This window comes from Musa acuminata, chromosome BXJ2-11 (genome assembly GCF_036884655.1).
Source record: "Musa acuminata AAA Group cultivar baxijiao chromosome BXJ2-11, Cavendish_Baxijiao_AAA, whole genome shotgun sequence".
NCBI classification, from domain to species: domain Eukaryota; kingdom Viridiplantae; phylum Streptophyta; class Magnoliopsida; order Zingiberales; family Musaceae; genus Musa; species Musa acuminata.
In genome coordinates this window covers 22538388-22558234 of record NC_088348.1, presented here as the reverse complement: position 1 = coordinate 22558234, position 19847 = coordinate 22538388, and the positions used below count along the sequence as shown (strand labels likewise).

The 19847-nt window shown below is 38.9% G+C and overlaps 1 protein-coding gene across 4 annotated transcripts in view; it reads right to left on the bottom strand.

Annotated features, from left to right (window-relative positions):
• LOC135627468 (probable peptide/nitrate transporter At3g43790) overlaps positions 1-19847 on the bottom strand; it is a 58254-nt gene that overhangs the window by 15317 nt on the left and 23090 nt on the right. The window lies entirely within an intron of this gene.

Below are 19847 nucleotides of genomic sequence, written 5' to 3'. Positions count from 1 at the left end.
TATCAGAGCCCGATATTTCTCATTTCAGATTTACACCCGAGAGAAATGACTCTTCATGGCTTTCAAAAGGGTTTATCGGTTGTTCGTCCACCGTTGTTTAACGGATTGGACTACACTTATTGGAAAACTCGAATGAGAGTTTTCTTGATTTCTATGAATTTAGATTTATGGAATATTGTTGAAAACGGTTTTCAACTTCCCTCTAAATCGATGAACGAATGGTCGGATTTGGAGAAGATGTATTTTTCTTTAAACGCGAAGGCTATGAATGTCTTATTTTGTGCTTTGGACAAAAATGAGTTCAATCGGATTTCTACGTGTGAAACGACTTTTGATATTTGACAAACACTTAAAATCACGCACGAAGGAACTAGTAGAGTCAAAGACTCGAAAGTTAACATTTTATTGTATGATTTTGAGCTTTTTTGAATACAATCAAGCGAGACTATATGCGACATGTATACTTGTTTCACGGATGTCGTTAATAACCTAAGAGTTTTTGATAAATCTTTTTTGAATTTTGATCTCGTAAGCAAGATCTTAAGATCCCTTCCAAAAAGGTGGGATCCTAAAATAACCATAATATAAGAGATAAAAAATTTAAATGATTTTCCATTAGAAGAATTAATCAGATCATTAATGACCTATGAAATGACACTTTTAGAACATTTTGAACCCGATGAGCACTTAAACCACCTTCCAAAGAATTGGAAGGATTTGAAACTCTGGACAAATGAATACCACTTGAGCGATGACTCAAGTGATGAGGACAATGATGAACTTGAATTTCGAACACTAAATCTTAATAAGTTTATTCAAAAAAAATCTAAAATAAATAATGAACTTGAACGGAGAAAGATGCCAAAGAAGAGGAAGGCAACCAAGGATGAATCAAGAACTTCCAAATGTGAAACAACGAATTGGGCTTTGACAGGCTTCGACTATAAGGTAAGTAACTCAACTCTCTTGAATTATTTTGAAATTACTTGAAGTTTTTCATGAGTGCTTAATTTAGATAGTAGGAATTGAAAATAAAAAATTGTTTTTCAAAAATTATATCATGTTTTTCTTTTTAGCATCTTTGAAAAATTAAAAATTTGATCATGAAAAGTATATTGCTAAGGTTTCATGCATGTTATGTTTTGAAATGTTGAATGATGTATGCAACATTAGGGATGATAATTATATGATATGTGATAATGCTTAGGATTAATCCATGCATGTGTATCTTGATGATTTTATGTCATGCATGAGTTTTTGAAGTAAATGTTGATTTGAAACTCTCATTTTAGATTAACATGTTTTTGGTCTAATCATTTTTATGATGAATTAAGATGACATTCTCATGACATATTAAGATGACATAGTGCATGTACATCTATGTATGAATTTCTTGATAGTCTTTTGATGATAGATGTGATATCATGATGTGTTTGGTCTTGACGGTTTCATGACGAAACTTATGTTTCGATTTTAAATGATGATACATATTTTCACAAAAGACTCGAATACCCTCACATGAAATCAATTGTATGAAATGAAAATAAATTTTCTATCCTATTGAGATTAATGAATTTATTTTACCAATCTTGTGAATCTCATGAAAATAAACATGATGAATATTTTGAAAATAAATGAGTGTATCATGCATTTGGTCTTAATGATTTCTCTTAAACATACTTTTCGAAATCATACTTGATGATGAATATCAAGATATTAAAAGGATGTTATCATGGAATCATACTTGATGATTTGTTTTATGAAATTTACCTTTCTATCTTAAATGTTGACACTTGTTTTATTAAAGGTAAATGCATGCTTATAAGAAGCAAATCACATGAATAGAAATTTATAAAAATGAAATGCAATCCTCTATCTTATCGACTTTTCAATAAATCTATGCTTGTCATATATGAATTTATTGAATGTGACTTTGAGAATGATTTCGGATTTCACAAATGCTTGATTCATACTTATGACATGAGACACATTTTAAATATGAATCATGTTCAATGGTTCAACCATGTTATATCTCTCTTAATTCATTTTGTTCTCCTAGATTTATTTATTAAAGAGGAGAATCTTCCGAATGAATGAAATGATACAAATGAATCACTTATCGATATATCTTTTTGAAATATCTTTTTAATGTGATGTTGATAATTTGAAATGTCGGTTGGAATTCATGACATGAGATAATTGAATCCTTGACTTACTCTTTATATGGCCTGAAAATAGATGTTTAAAATCTTGTTTGATGAGTTGTTTTATAAGATTTTGCCTTTACGTCTTGAACTTTCATGCTTATCTTGATTTGGCATATAAAGACTAAAGCATGCTTAGATGAAAATGAATCACTTAAAAAATGCTTTTCCCATCTGATCGAGATTAATGATTTCATGATATTTTGTGAATCTCGAAATTGATTTTGATGACTTGATTATGAGTTTCAAGTTAACGATTTGATTTGAATGAGTTTTATCTAAATCATAATCTTGATCTTGCAAAATTGGAATCACAAATAATATCTTTTGGTATTCATAAATTGATACTCACAATATGAAAGTATTGGTATTCATGACTTGAATTTGATTGAAACATTGCATGCTTAAATTAATCATTCTCCTATGTTTCAAAAATTCTTTAAATGCCTTATGTGATGATTGAAAATTAATTTACTTTATGATGAATCACGAATCATGACTTGATCTATGATATTGATATATTTTAATCATGATCCTTAGTTGTATAATTCTTTTGCTCTATTAAAAAGATTTGTCGAATGAATCATGTCCTTCTTGAATTTTCTTGATATCATGACATGATTTTGTAATATGGCTTACACAATGATTAAAATTTTTTAGCCATTGATTTCTCCCTCCTTTTCGATAATGATAAAGGGGGAGTTAGTTGCATATTTCAAAGGAAGAAAAATTTGCTAGCTCGATCATTTCATTAAAAGAACTTGCTATCATGAATAGTACCAATGAATTGCAAATCCGGCAATCTAAAGAGAAGCAAAGAATTGTTATCTTGAAAGAAGCAAAAAATACAAAACTTAGAAAACTTGCAATATAATTGCTCTTGCCATGCTTTGTATCAAAAATAGGTTGATATCCTTAAAAGCATCGCATGAAATTTTTTAGTATATCGCAATGTATCATATGTATCGCAAATTGAAAATTTTGAGACTATTATCATATCATGTTTAACAATTGATGTCTTTCATGACATGATTTCTTTGCATTGTTGTCTTGTATGTATCATGTGATGATTAAAATATTGATTGATGCAAATTCATAGTTTATGTAAAAGTCTAAATCATTGGTTCCTCTCCTTCTTTTCGACAAAAACAAAGGGGAGAAAGCTTTTGCTAGTTAGAACATGCAAAGAAAAGCAAAGTGCAATCTTGCATAAGAAGCAAGTGTTGAATTGCCTATGATTGAACCTAAGAATCTTGCTATGCTTTTGTGCTTATATGTTGTGATGAAAATCTAGCTTCATGTTACAAAAACTTACATATCTTTTAAAATAGCTAGAGCTACTTCTCCTTTTGTTGATGACAAAGGGGGAGAAATATATGAATTGATGCTATAAGTGTCATATTTGAATTTGAATTATGTTAAGATATCAAAAGAAGCTTGCATCGAAATATATGGTAAATTGATGATCGAAATGGATTGCTATATGCCATGTTTGCATCATGTTAAGATATCAAGAACTTACATTGTAATTTTACTTGCTGATATCCTGCCATGTGATGAAATACTACGATTTGTTGCTAAAATGATGCATGCAATACTTATGCTTTTTATTATGATGTATGTGATGTATTGCATATGATGTGAATCATGATTAAAATTGCCTTAATTTGAATTCAAGGTTTATCTCAATTATGAAATTTTGAAATAAGAATGATTACTCACCTTTGTCATGATTTAGAAATTGATATAAAGGGCCTTCCCTTCTTTAGAAAGGTTCTTCCCTTCTTTTTGACAATGACTAAGGGGGAGATAGCTAGCTTGCACAATTCAAAAAGAAAGCAAAAATTGTACTTCTCAAAAGAGAAGAAATTGCTATATTGAATATCACCGAGAATTGCTAGCTTGAAATCTCAAGAAAATACAAAAATGTGCTATCACGCATATCTCAAGAAAAGCAAATATGCCAACTTGCATATCTTTGAATTTGCTAGCTTGTATATTGTAAAACTTGCATATTTCAAGAAGTAAGAGTTACTTTCTTGAACATCTCTAAATTGCTAGCTTGCATATTCTAAAATATTGTAACATTGTTAGCTTGCATGATGTAGAACTTGCTATCTTGAACATTACCAAAAGTGCTATCTTGTATGCTGTAAAACTTGAATATCTAAAACTTGATAGCTTGAATATTCTAAGCATGATGTAACACTTGCTAAATTTTCTAGCTTCAAAATTGCATGATGATAAAACTTGATATTATGTTTTTCATGCAATAAGTTGAATTAATACTACAAACACAAGAATAGTTGGACTTCTCCTTTTTGTTGATGACAAAAGGGGAGAAGTATGATGTTATGCATAAGTTTATGCATAAGTTCATGATGACGTGTTGCAAGTATTCATGATGAATATTGCAATGACTTGAATTCAGTTTGAATTCAAGGTTCTATGACATATTGATAGGGGGAGTTTGTTTAAACTCCGTGAGTTAAGTTTAACTCCGTCATCAAGTGGTTGTCATCATCAAAAAGGGGGAGATTGTTGAATCTCGTATTTTGATAATGAAACCACTTGATATGTGTTTATGTTTTAATCTGCGTTTTGAGTGACGTAGGATGCTTCGATCAGGATGAGACAATTAAAGTAGGAAAAATCATGTTGTGCCGGAGGAATATGTCAGAAGATTGGACGTCGGGCCGGTGGATCGATCGACGTATCGACAGAAGGTTTCGGGTCGTGGACTCGGGCATCGGGCCATGAAGAGCAGGTATTGTGCCAAGGATATCGGAGTTGCGGAGTCAACTGGCCGATTGGGCAATAGGCCGCAGGAGAGGACGATGCGCCGAATAATCGGACGAAGCGTCGAGGGACCAATGACATGCCGGACAACTTGGTTAATTGCTTAGGATTAATTGTCTCGATCGAAGTTTTATTTTACATGTGTAGGATTAACTATGATGGAAGTAAGACATGCAGCAGTAGTTGCGCCAGAGTCAAGACTATGATCACGTTGGGAGTTCGAGAGTTCGATAGAAGTCCGGACGGTCGTCGGAGGTTCTACGGGAACAAATCCGAGAAGTCCAAGAGTTTGCCAAAGAAGCTCATCGGAACTCACCAAGTGGATCGTCACAAGTCCAGGAGTTTGCCGGAAGTCCACTAGAGCATGGCCGAAGGTTCGTCGGATGTTCGTCGGAAGTTTGCCAGAAGAAGCGATTGACGCACCAGAGCAAGTTGCAGTAAATGTCTTAAGAAATATCATAGTTAGCATTTAGATTAAGTTAGGAATGGGAGGTGATCCCATTAACTTAATCTGGGGGCAATTGGGCCCTTGATAGACCCAAATTGGTCCGAATGGGTCAACCCATTCGGACCAGAATTCCTGCCAGGCGGTGGCACCACCAGGGTCGGCGGTGGCACCGCCCAGGAGATGGTCTCCCAGGAAAGCTGGGCGGTGCAACCGCTCCAGTCAAGCGGTGGCACCGCTTGGGCTCAGTCTCCGAGCGAGACTGGGCGGTGCAACCGCCCCAGTTAGGTGGTGGCACCGCTTGGGCTCAGTCTCTGAGCGAGATTGGGCGTTGCAACCGCCCCAGTCAGGCGGTGGCACCACTTGGGCTTAGTCTCCGAGCGAGACTGGGCGGTGCAACCGCCCCTGTCAGGCGGTGGCACCACCCAAAGGCTCAGTCTCTTAGTTGCTAGGCGATTGTACCGCCCCAATCATGAGGTAGTACCGTTAGGACCCCGGAAATCCGGGAAAAGACACTTTTGAGCTCCAAATTCAAACCAGTTTGGAGCCTATATAAACCCCACCCTTTCCTGCATGAAAGGGCAACCAAAAGCACCCAAAATCCAATCTTACTCTGTGATTTTTAGAGCTCAAAAGTGTTGTAAAGGCTAGAAGTTCTCCTCCCTCTTTTCTTCCAAGTTTTGAGCTTTCAAAAGAGGAGAAAAATTCTGTAAGGGTTGTTTTCTAAGCCCGTCAAAAGGAGTGAAACTGTAAAAGGGTGGTTGGCCTTCGCCTATTGAAGGAAGGCCTCTAGTAGACTGTTAGGACTCTAGCTTGGAGAGTCCTAATTGAGAGGGGCATTCATGTAAAACTGTTAGGACTCTAGCTAGGAGAGTCCTAATTGAGAGGGACATTCTGTTAGGACTCTAGCTAGGAGAGTCCTAATTGAGAGGGGCATTCATGTAGGAGGTTTTTTCTTAGAGAAGAATTAGGAGTTGTAAGGGAATAGGAGTCTTGAGTAGGAGTCCTATTAGGAGTTGGTTAGAAGTAAGAGTCTTAAGTAGGAGTTCTATTAGGAGTTAGGGTTTAGAAGCCCTATAAATAGCCATGTATTCTTTCTCTTTTCTTAAGCAATAGATGAATCTTTTCTGCAGCATTTGAGCAGCAACTTGGAGGGAGGAACCCCTATAGAGTTCCAAGGAGGCCGATCCCCTAAAGAGATCAACCCCAAGTTTAGAATATGTAAGGGTTCTAACACCTGGTATCAGAGCAGTGTTCTTGGCGTCTCACTGCCCTTCCACAGCCATCCATCAACCCTCCACAACCATCCAAAGCAATTCCCACAATTGCTTAAAAGATCGTCACCGAATTCCGCCATCATCTCCACCACCGCGGATCATCCTTTGATCTCCCCGTGAATTGCAACAGGTTCTGGTTTCCTACCTTACTGCTGCTGCAATTTAGTTATCCTTATTCGAAAATCCAAAAAAAAAAAAATTGTTCCTATATTGCTGCATAAACTTTTCGTCACAAAGTTTTCATCTCTATGACGAAAGATACATTGCAGAATTCAGGCCGCATAACACCATCTGTTTGATCTTGCTACTGTGCTTTTTCTATCCAAATTTCTACGAAATTTTTATGACATCTTTGACACTTCCTAACAGTGGATTTCCCTTTGGTTTCATCAAAAAAATTCTCAATATAAACTACTGATCTTTTATGTCCAATCTGCTGCACTTGAATTGCAGAATTCAAGCCGCATAACACCATCTGTTTGATCTTGCTACTGTGCTTTTTCTATCCAAATTTCTACAAAATTTTTATGACATCTTTGACACTTCCTAACAGTGGATTTTCCTTTGGTTTCATCGAAAAATTCTTAATATAAACTACTGATCTTTTATGTCCAATCTGCTGCACTTGAAAATCTATGCTGCAGAAAATTTCAGCTGCATATTGTTGCCTTAACCCATCTATTTGCAATCTTTTTTGAATGAAATTTCTTATACACTTCATAGATCATCTTGACTTCCATCTAAGATTGATCTATTGAGAAATTCATCTCTAAAAAACGATTTTGTGTAGCTGCAAATTTTCGTTGTAGACTGCTGAAATTTTTTGACGAGAATTCTGCAATCACAACTTGCACCAATTTCCTTGCTATTATACTGCTGAAATTTTCTTGATTAAATTAGACATCCTTGCTGTCATATAAACTGTGATTTTGGTGTCAATTCTCTCCTCAATTCTCTCAAGTTTTTGGTGAAAATTACGTCGAGAAATCGTTGTTTCTTCGACGATAATTCTACTCTTACAAGACAGCACATACTTGCTGCAACTTCCACGGATTTCTGTCAAACCTTTGCTCCATCTACCACAGATCCAAAACTTTCATCCACAGCCCTAAAACTTAGCCAAACCACACCCTCAAACTGTACCCAAAACAGCCACAAAACAAACCTAAACTGCAGCCTACATCCACCAATCCACCAACCCTTTCAACCATCACTTCTCTCAACCTATACATGCCTTTAACCCAACAACAAAAGAGAGATCTTAACATCATAGATTTGGGGGCATATACTATGGCATCTAAGGAGACAATCAATGCTAAATTCGAAGCCTTAGAGGCACGAATGGAGGATAAGATTCGGACGCTCTTTACAGAACTCAGATTGGGCCGACCACTAAGCCCGAAGAAATCATATCAAGGAGAGAGCTTTGCCCAATCACACCAAGCCCGAAGAGATGACTTCCAAGGGAGGGGAGGCTCTATGACCAACCCCAACTATCCATGCATGAGAGTGGACTTCCCTAGATGGGAAGAAGGAGACCCGATTGGTTGGATCTCGCGCGCGGAGCGATATTTTCGGTACCACAAAACCGCGGATGTATCTATGGTGAAAATTATAGCTATACATCTTGAAGGGGATGCTATACAGTGGTTTGACTGGTTTGAACATACTTATGGAGTCCTTTCATGGTGACAATTCAAAGAAGGACTGTTGATTCGCTTCAGACCAACCGATTACGAGAATATTGATGGACAACTAGCAAAGATCCGACAAACCTCCACCATTCAAGAGTACCAAACTAGGTTTGAAAGGTTATCTAACCAAACTCATGATTGGTCTCAAAAACAGCTATTGAGGACCTTCATTGAGGGCTTAAAGCCGGAGATCCGAAGAGAAGTTAAAGCGCGACAACCATATACGCTTATGGCAGCCATCTCTTTCGCACGACATCAAGAGGAGCAATTGAACCATGAAGCTCAGAGGACTAGGGTCGCTCCTCAACCAGTAATATTGAAGCCCTCAGCCCCTCCTATTGTCGACCAAGTGTTAGGATCGAGAGCACTAAGAGGGGGGGGGGTGAATTAGTGCAGCGGAAATCTTTCAGCGATTAAAAACGAAAGCTGCGTTCGTTTGATAAAAACTATTTTGATGCAAAAGCCGATTCTAAGAATACTTATGATTAAGTGCAGTTTATGTCTAAACACAATTTGCGTCTAAGCGCAGTTTACGCAGTTGGCGTCTAAATGCAGTTTGCGTCTAAATGCAGATTGCATCTAAGCGCAGTTTGCATCTAAGTGCAGTTTGCGTCTAATATCAGATTGCGTCTAAGCGCAGTGCAGTTTGCATCTAAACGTAGTTTTACGTCTAAACACAGTTTTACGTCTAAACGTAGTTTTACGTCTAAACGCAGTTTTATGTCTAAACGCAGTTTGCGTCTAAACGTAGTTTTACGTCTAAACGTAGTTTTACGTTTAAAATTAGTTTACGTCTAAAACACAGTTTTAAAGGGATCTGAACTTAGAAACTTCGTTCGTAAAAGCGCAGAAGACAGTTTTGCAGAATCAAAATGTAAACGTAAACTGTAATGTATGAAAACACCGATTTACGTCTGAATGCAGATTCGGAAAGATAAGCACTTAGAAACTTGTTCGTAAAGGCGCAGAGAGCAGTAGCTATGTAGGAGGTTTGCAGTAATGATAAAGTGCTCAAAATAAACGCAAACCAGAGATTTAGAGTGGTTCGGTCAGTCTTGACCTACTCCACTTTTGGCTTCCTCCACCAACGAGGTCACCGACGTCAACTAGAGGCCTTCCTTCAATAGGCGAAGGCCAACTACCCTTTTACAGATTTACTCCTTTTGATGGGCTCAGGAGACAACCCTTACAGGACCTTTCTCTCCTCTCTTTACAACTCAAGACTTGAAGAACAGAAAGAGGAGAACTTTAGGACTTTTCACAAATTTGAGCTCTTAGAATCACAGAAAAGATCAAAAATTCGGTGTAGGTCTGTATCTTTTCAGTGCTGAATGGGTGGGGTATTTATAGGCCCCAACCCAGTTCAAATTTGGAGCTCAAACCGATCAAATCCCGGAATTCCGGGATCAGGCGGTTGCACCTCCTGACTGGAGAGGTTGCACCGCCTGGCAGAGCTCGAAGACTGAGCCCAGGCGGTTGCACCTCTGTGTCAGGGGCGGTTGCACCTCCTGAGTCTGGCTCGGAGACTGAGCCCCAGGCGGTGCCACCTCTTGACTGAGGCGGTTGCACCTCTCTGCCAGAGCTCGAAGACTGAGCTCAGGCGGTGCCACCTCTCTGTCAGGGAGGTTGCACCGCCCAGTCTAGCTCGAAGACTGAGCTCAGGCGGTGCCACCTCCTGGCTGGGGCGGTTGCACCGCCCAGTCTCGCTGGGAGGCTTAGCCCAGGCGGTGCCACCTCCTGGCCTAGGTGGTTGCACCTCCTGGTGCAATCAGGGTCCGAATGGTTAGCTCCATTCGGCCCAATTTCAGTCTTTCAGGGGCCCAATTGCCCCAAGATTAAGCTAATGGGATCACCCCCCATTTTCTAACTTAATCAATGTGCTAACTACGATTAGATCTAAGACAATTTCTGCAGCTTTGCTTTAGTGCGTCAATCGCTTCTTCCGGCGAGTTTCCGGCGAACTTCCGTCGATCATCCGATGAACCCTTGGTGATGCTCCTGCGGACTTCCGGCAAACTCCTGGACTTGCAACGATCCACTTGGCAAGTTTCGACGAGCTCCTTTGGCAAGCTTCTGGACTTCTCGGATTTGTTCCCGCAGAACCTCCGATGACTGTCCGAACTTCCGTCGAGCTCTCGAACTCCCAACGTGATCATTGTCATGACTCCGGTGCAACTCCCGCTGCATGTCTTTCATCCATCGTAGTTAATCCTGTACACTCAAAACAAAAACTTCGATCGAGACAATTAATCCTAAGCAATTAACCAAGTTGTCTGGCATGTCATTGGTCCCTCGACGCTTCGTCCGATTCTTCGGCGCATCGTCCTTTCCTGCAGCCTATTGCCCAATCGGCCTGTTGACTCCGCAACTCCGATATCTTTGGCACAATACCCGCTCTTCTTGGCTCGATGCCCGAGTCCACTACTCGAAGCCTTCTGTCGATACATCGACCGATCCACCGGCCCGACGTCCAATCTTCTGACATGTTCCTCCGGCACAACATGATTTTCCTGCTTTAATTGTCTCATCCTGATCAAAGCATCCTACGTCACTCAAAACGCAGATTAAATCATAAACATATATCAAGTGGTTTCATCATCAAAATACGAGATTCAACAATCTCTCCCTTTTTGATGATAACAACCACTTGATGACGGAGTTAAACTTAACTCCCGGAGTTTAAACAAACTCCCCCTATCAATATGCCATATTGATAAAATCTTGAATTCAAACTGAATTCAAGTCATTGCAATATTCATCATGAATACTTGCAACACGTCATCATGAACTTATGCATAACATCATACTTCTCCCCCTTTGTCATCAACAAAAAGGAGAAGTATCACAATCAAGTGTTTGTGATATAAGTTTAACTCATTGCATGAAAAACATAATATCTATTGTTATCATCATGCAAGTTTGCTATCATCATATGGTAAGATATCAACATGTAAAATTACGATTCAAGTTCTTGATATCTTAACATGATATGACATTCATAGCACCTATTCATATGAATGCTGCTTTTGATATCTCATCATAATATGGCATTCATGACACTTTTAGGATCAAGAAAATCCGAAAATGAATTTTGACACTTTTATACATTCGGACAGGGTTTTACTAGAGATATTCAATTACAATCATGAAGGTAAAACATGCTTATTATCATGGAAATTTTTGTATTCAAGCACATAATTTTCAACATGTAATCATGGCAAGTAATTGTGTAAAATCATTATGGCAATCAAGTGATTTGATCATTCAATCAAAAAAGTCCGAAAAATAATTTTAACACGTTTAATCATTCGGACATATTTTTGTCATAGTTTTTCAAATATAATCATGAAGATAAGGCATGCTTATCATCATGGTAGTATGATAGCAAGTTTACCATATACAAGCTAGCAAAAAATTTCTACATTTTAAGGCCCGCAAGCTAGCAATTTTGAGATGTTCAAGAAAGCAACTCTTGCTTCTTGAAATATAAGTTTTGCTAGATGTGCAAGTTAACTTTTTGCTTCTTGAGATAGGCAAGATAGCACTTTTGTAATTTTTGTTTGGCAAGCTTGTGATGTTCAAGATAACAAGCTCTTTCTTCTCTTTTGAGAAGTATCATTTTTGCTTCTTTGCAAAGTGCAAGCTAGCAAAATGCCAAACTAGCAAGAGATAATGTTTTACATGAAGCAAGCAAACAATTTGGCAAGTGTTACATTTGCATCTTCTCTTTAGATGTGCAAGAAAATAAACAAGTTTTTGCATTTTCTTGACATTTCAAGCTAGCAATTATCGGTGATGTTCAAGATAGCAATTTCTTCTCTTTTGTAATTTTTGCATTTTTCTTGAATTGTGCTAGCAATCTGTCTCCCCCTTTGTCATTGTCAAAAAGAAGGGAAAAACCCTTTACATCAATTTCTAAATCATGACAAAGGTAAGTAATCATTCTTATTTGTGCATCATTATAGTTTCAATGCACAAATTCATTAACATTACATTTCAATTTTTTTTTTTTCATGATACGAATAGTCAATCATCATCATGAGCATATCAAACATGATATTCAAGCATTCATGATATATCATTTCGGCAACATGATCATAGATATTCAAACGATGGTATCTAAATGTCAGAATTCATTACATCCTATTATGCATGATCATTAACTCCTCATTTGTATTTCATGCATTATTTCATTTCATCTCATAAGAAATATCAAGAAGAGTTATTGGATGATGAGATAAATATTTTATGAATACACGGAATATCATAAGTGTTTCATGTATTCATATTATCACATGAAGCATATTATCATTTTTAAGATTCATAACCTGAATAATGTTATTACTATTTCATCAAAATTAATTTCGAGATTCACACAATATCATGAAATCATTAATCTCGATAAGATGGGAAAAGCATTTTCTTTTTAAGTGATTCTTTTAACACATCATAAAAAACTCATTCATAATTCAAGTGATTTACAAGATATCATAAATGAATTTATCACTTGTATTTCATCAAAATCGAGAACTCTAGAGATAAAAAATGATTGAATCATTTAATTTGATTGAGGCATGATTCATATTTAAAGTGTATCTTATGTCGTAAATACGAATCAAGCATTTGTCAAATCTGAAATCATCCTCAAAATTACATTCAATAAATTCATATATGACAAGCATAGATTTATTGAAAAATCAATAAGATAGAGGATTATATTTCAAGTGTTCATCAATTGTAGCATTTCATCACATGGTAAGATATCAATGCGTAAAATTACGATACAAGTTCTTGATATCTTAACGCATGATGCAAACATGGCATAATGCAAATTTGGCAATCATAGCATCAATTCATATAAGCATTGCAAATATGGCAATCATATCAATTCATATATCTCTTGATGATGCAAGCATGGGATAATCATAGCATAGTGTTTATAGCATCAATTCATATATTTCTCCCCTTTTTTAAGTGTTTCATCTTAAGTGATCGATTTCATGTTAGTATGCCTTTTCATTTATGTCAAATGAAAACATGCATCAACTTTTTTTTTAAAGCCACTGTTATTATCATGAAAATCGATAATCAAGAATCATCATACATAAAAAATATATACTCATTAATCATAACTTCAAATTAAGCATAATTTCATAAGGTATTTTTAATCACAATCATTTTGTTTATCATAAACATGTAATTTTCATGATTATTTTCAAAATTACTAGAATGATAAGCATGATTCCTAATTGTTTGTATTTTCATTATAAAATTATTAAACATGTGATTTTCAAGAAAATTAAATAAAAAAGAAAAATGCTTTAAGCATCATGTATTTCAAAGTAAATTAAAGGCATTTTGATTACCTCAGCGTCGAAAGGCGTAAAGGCGTAGTTTGCCACCTCGCCTTTGTTGATTTTCTCCTCGTTTTCGGAGGAGCTCGATTCATCCCAATTTTTGTTCTTCTTCTTGCGTTCAAAGCAAGTAGTTCCGTTCTTTTTACTTTTTAATTTTTGTTTCATTTGTAGTTTAAGTTCACCATCACTTGAGCTTATGCTTGAGTGGTCTTCAAATGTTCTATGTCCCAAATCCTTCCTGTTCTTTGGAAGGTGGTTCTCAAGTTCTTCACGTGCATTGCACGTCATTTCATTTGTGATCAATGAACCAATTAGTTCTTCAAGTGGAAATTGGTTCAAGTTTTTCGATTCTTGAATAGCAGTTACTTTTGAATCCCAAGTTTTAGAAAGTGAGCGCAAAACTTTGTTAACGAGTTCAAAATCCGAAAAGCTTTTACCAAGTGATTTTAAACCATTGACGACATCCGTAAAACGGGTGTACATGTCAACAACGGTTTCGCTTGGTTTCATATGAAAAAGCTCGAAATCATGCAGTAAAATATTAACTTTCGAGTCTTTGACTCTACTAGTTCCCTCGTGCGTGATTTCAAGAGTGCGCCAAATATCGAAAGCCGTTTCGCACAAAGAAACCCGATTGAACTCATTTTTGTCCAAAGCGCAAAATAAGGCATTCATAGCCTTTGCGTTTAAAGAAAAATACTTCTTCTCTAAATCCGACCATTCATTCATCGGTTTAGAGGGAAGTTGAAAACCGTTTTCAACGATATTCCATAAATCCAGATTTAGAGAAATCAAGAAAACTCTCATTCGAGTTTTCCAATAAGTGTAGTCCAATCCGTTAAAGAACGGTGGACGAAAGACCGAAAAGCCCTCTTGAAGAGCCATTTCTCTCGGGTGTAAATCCGAAATGAGAAATACCCCGCTCTGATACCAATTGTTAGGATCGAGAGCACTAAGAGGGGGGGGGGGTGAATTAGTGCAGCGGAAATCTTTCAACGATTAAAAACGAAAGCTGCGTTCGTTTGATAAAAACTATTTTGATGCAAAAGCCGATTCTAAGAATACTTATGATTAAGTGCAGTTTATGTCTAAACACAGTTTACGTCTAAGCGCAGTTTATGCAGTTTGCGTCTAAATGCAGTTTGCGTCTAAATGCAGATTGCGTCTAAGCGCAGTTTGTGTCTAAGCGCAGTTTACGTCTAAGATCAGATTGGGTCTAAGCGCAGTGCAGTTTGCGTCTAAACGTAGTTTTACGTCTAAACACAGTTTTACGTCTAAACATAGTTTTACGTCTAAACGCAGTTTGCGTCTAAACGTAGTTTTACGTCTAAACGTAGTTTTACGTCTAAACGCAGTTTTACGTCTAAACGTAGTTTTACGTTTAAAAGTAGTTTACGTCTAAAAAACAGTTTTAAAGGGATCTGAACTTAGAAACTTCATTCGTAAAAGCGCAGAAGACAGTTTTGCAGAATCAAAACGTAAACGTAAACTGTAATGTATGAAAACACCGATTTACGTCTGAATGCAGATTCGGAAAGATCAGCACTTAGAAACTTGTTCGTAAAGGCGCAGAGAGCAGTAGCTATGTAGGAAGTTTGCAGTAATGATAAAGTGCTCAAAATAAACGCAAACCAGAGATTTAGAGTGGTTCGGTCAGTCTTGACCTACTCCACTTTTGGCTTCCTCCACCAACGAGGTCACCGACGTCAACTAGAGGCCTTCCTTCAATAGGCGAAGGCCAACTGCCCTTTTACAGATTCACTCCTTTTGATGGGCTCAGGAGACAACCCTTACAGGACCTTTCTCTCCTCTCTTTACAACTCAAGACTTGAAGAACAGAAAGAGGAGAACTTTAGGACTTTTCACAAATTTGAGCTCTTAGAATCACAGAAAAGATCAAGAATTCGGTGTAGGTCTGTATCTTTTCAGTGCTGAATGGGTGGGGTATTTATAGGCCCCAACCTAGTTCAAATTTGGAGCTCAAAACGATCAAATCCCAGAATTCCGGGATCAGGCGGTTGCACCTCCTGACTGGAGAGGTTGCACCGCCTGGCAGAGCTCGAAGACTGAGCCCAGGCGGTTGCACCTCTGTGTCAGGGGCGGTTGCACCTCCTGAGTCTGGCTCGGAGACTGAGCCCCAGGCGGTGCCACCTCTTGACTGAGGCGGTTGCACCTCTCTGCCAGAGCTCGAAGACTGAGCTCAGGCGGTGCCACCTCTTTGTCAGGGAGGTTGCACCGCCCAATCTAGCTCGAAGACTGAGCTCAGGCGGTGCCACCTCCTGGCTGGGGTGGTTGCACCGCCCAGTCTCGCTGGGAGGCTTAGCCCAGGCGGTGCCACCTCCTGGCCTAGGCGGTTGCACCTCCTGGTGCAATCAGGGTCCGAATGGTTAGCTCCATTCGGCCCAATTTCAGTCTTTCAGGGGCCCAATTGCCCCAAGATTAAGCTAATGGGATCACCCCCCATTTTCTAACTTAATCAACGTGCTAACTACGATTAGATCTAAGACAATTTCTGCAGCTTTGCTTCGGTGCGTCAATCGCTTCTTCCGGCGAGTTTCCGACGAACTTCCGTCGATCATCCGATGAACCCTCGGTGATGCTCCTGCGGACTTCCGGCAAACTCCTGGACTTGCGACGATCCACTTGGCAAGTTTCGACGAGCTCCTTTGGCAAGCTTCTGGACTTCTCGGATTTGTTCTCGCAGAACCTCCGATGACTGTCCGAACTTCCGTCGAGCTCTCGAACTCCCAACGTGATCATTGTCATGACTCCGGCGCAACTCCCGCTGCATGTCTTTCGTCCATCGTAGTTAATCCTGCACACTCAAAATAAAAACTTCGATCGAGACAATTAATCCTAAGCAATTAACCAAGTTGTCCGGCATGTCATTGGTCCCTCGACGCTTCGTCCGATTCTTCGGCGCATCGTCCTTTCCTGCAGCCTATTGCCCAATCGGCCTGTTGACTCCGCAACTCCGATATCCTTGGCACAATACCCACTCTTCTTGGCCCGATGCCCGAGTCCACTACCCGAAGCCTTCTGTCGATACGTCGACCGATCCACCGGCCCGACGTCCAATCTTCTGACATGTTCCTCCGGCACAACATGATTTTCCTACTTTAATTGTCTCATCCTGATCAAAGCATCCTACGTCACTCAAAACGTAGATTACATCATAAACATATATCAAGTGGTTTCATCATCAAAATATGAGATTCAACACCAAGTCCCTACACCAAAGAGGTTAAAAGGAGAAGAGCTTCGGGAGCAATATGCGAAGGGGTTATGTTGGCATTGCGACGAGCCGTAGAGCCGTGAGCATCGCTGTAGTAAAGGAAGACTTCTTATGATTGAACCAATAGAAGAAGACGTCATTGAACATTCAGAAGAGAACATTGAATATAAACAAGATGCGAAAGAAGAGCCACAACCGGCTGACGTTACAGTACACACACTAGCCAGCTACTCAAACCCGCAAACGATGAAAGTTGGAGGCCTTCTAAAACAACAACCGATCACTGTTCTCATCGACACGGGCAGTACTACTAACTTCCTAAATAGTAAGTTTGCTGTTCAGATAGCATTACCTATCGAGAATTGCTGCAGGTTTGATGTTAAGGTCACCGACGGACGGATTTTGAATTGTGATCGTAGGCGCCCGCAGGAGAAACTATTGCTACTGGACCAAGAGATAATTACAGATTTCTTCCTTCTCCCTCTTGATGATTATGAGGCCATACTCAGAATTAAATGGTTGATGACATTAGGTGATATTTCTTGGAATTTTATGCAACTATTTATAAAATTTTATAGTAAGGAGAAACAGGTGATACTGCATGGGAAACGTGAGGGCAACGTAACGATGATTTTCACACAACAAATGGAGAATGTTTTGCATAAAGCATGCAGGGGATTTTTGGTACAACTTGAGCAGCAAATTAAAGGAGAGCCAATAGAATTTGAAGATCCAAACTTATTTCCTTTGCTTGCTGAATTTTCAGATATATTTGACGAGCCGCACAACATACCTCTTACTCATCGGCATGATCATTGTATAATGATTTTTTCAGTCAAATCTCCAGTAAATACTCAGCCATATTGGTATCCACATCTCCAGAAGGATGAAATAGAAAGGATTGTAAAAGAGATGCTCGAAACAGGAGTTATTTGGCTGAGTTGCAACCTCTTCTCTACACCGGTGCTACTTGTACACAAGAAGGACGGAACATGGCGAATATGCGTTGATTACCGAGCTCTCAATGGCATAACCATCAAGGATAAATACCCTATTCCAGTAGTAGATGAATTGCTAGATGAAAGGGAGCACAAATCTTTACAAAGATGGACCTTCGATCCGGGTATTATCAACTACGAGTGTACGAAGAAGTCATACCGAAAATCACCTTTCGAACACACAACAGCCACTACGAATTTTTACTTTCTTCAACAAAAGGTGGGATATCTTGGGCATATCATATCAGAGGAAGGTGTGACGGTGGACCCCTTCAAAATTAAAGTAATGCAAAACTGGCCGACCCCGAGAAACATAAAATTGCTATATGGCTTTCTGGGTTTAACAGGCTACTACCGCAAGTTCATGAAAAACTATGGAAAGATCAGTGCACCACTTACTTCCTTACTAGAAAAAGATATCTTCCAATGGTTGGACAGAGCCTCCGCTGCCTTCGACAAACTTAAGACAGCCATGACGACGACGCCGGTGCTACCACTACCAGATTTCAACCGATCCTTCATTATTGAGGCCGACACATCTGGAGTCAGAATTGGAGCCATTCTCATGCAAGATGGTCAACCACTCGCATACACTAGCAAGGCATTATCTCCCTCCTATCAAAATAAGTCAACATATGATAAGGAGATGCTCGCCATTGTGCGCGCAGCAACGCGGTGGAGACCTTACTTGATTGGTCGACGATTTCAAATTAAAACCGACCAAAAAAGCCTTAAGTACTTTTTGGAGTGAAAGATATCATCCCCTGAGCAGCAAAAATGGGTAACAAAACTTCTTAGATTTGATTATGAAATAACTTACAAAAAGGGGAAAGAGAATGTTCTTGCAGATGCGCTTTCGTAGCTACCCGAGCAAACTGAAGTTTCGGTCATTTTACTTCCAACCAGCAACTTCCTTGAGGATATTAAGATGGAATGGCAGGAAGATTCGGAGACCAGTAAGATACAAAAAAAAATTAGAGGAAGCACCAAGCTCCGTGGCTCATTACAATTGGGACTCAAAAGAATTATGCTATAAGGGACGCATTGTGCTTGTGACAAATTCTACTTGCATCTTCAAGAGCAGATTTTGGATAAAGTTATTCCATATGCATGATACTAAATTGAAAAGGAGTACAACATAGCACCCACAAACCAATAGCCAGACGGAAGTTTTAAATAGGTGCTTGGAGACAGCCCAAAGCCACTCACCAAATATGACTACCCAAAGAGAACTCCAGACCCAGCCAAGTGCCATTATTGATCGACGGATCGTGACTCGACGACGACGACCCACTAATGAAGTGCTAATACAGTGGGCGAACCTACCAATAGAAGATGCCACTTGGGAGAACTATAACGACTTGAAGATCTAATTCTCAGAATTCACGAATCATCAGCCTCGAGGACAAGGCTGATTTGAAGAGGGCGGGTCTGTTAGGACTCTAGCTTGGAGAGTCCTAATTGAGAGGGGCATTCATGTAAAACTATTAGGACTCTAACTAGGAGAGTCCTAATTGAGAGGGACATTCTGTTAGGACTCTAGCTAGGAGAGTCCTAATTGAGAGGGGCATTCATGTAGGAGGTTTTTTCTTAGAGAAGAATTAGGAGTTGTAAGGGAATAGGAGTCTTGAGTAGGAGTCCTATTAGGAGTTGGTTAGAAGTAAGAGTCTTAAGTAGGAGTTATATTAGGAGTTAGGGTTTAGAAGCCCTATAAATAGCCATGTATTCTTTCTCTTTTCTTAAGCAATAGATGAATCTTTTCTGCAGCATTTGAGCAGCAACTTGGAGGGAGGAACCCTATAGAGTTCCAAGGAGGCCGATCCCCTAAAGAGATCAAC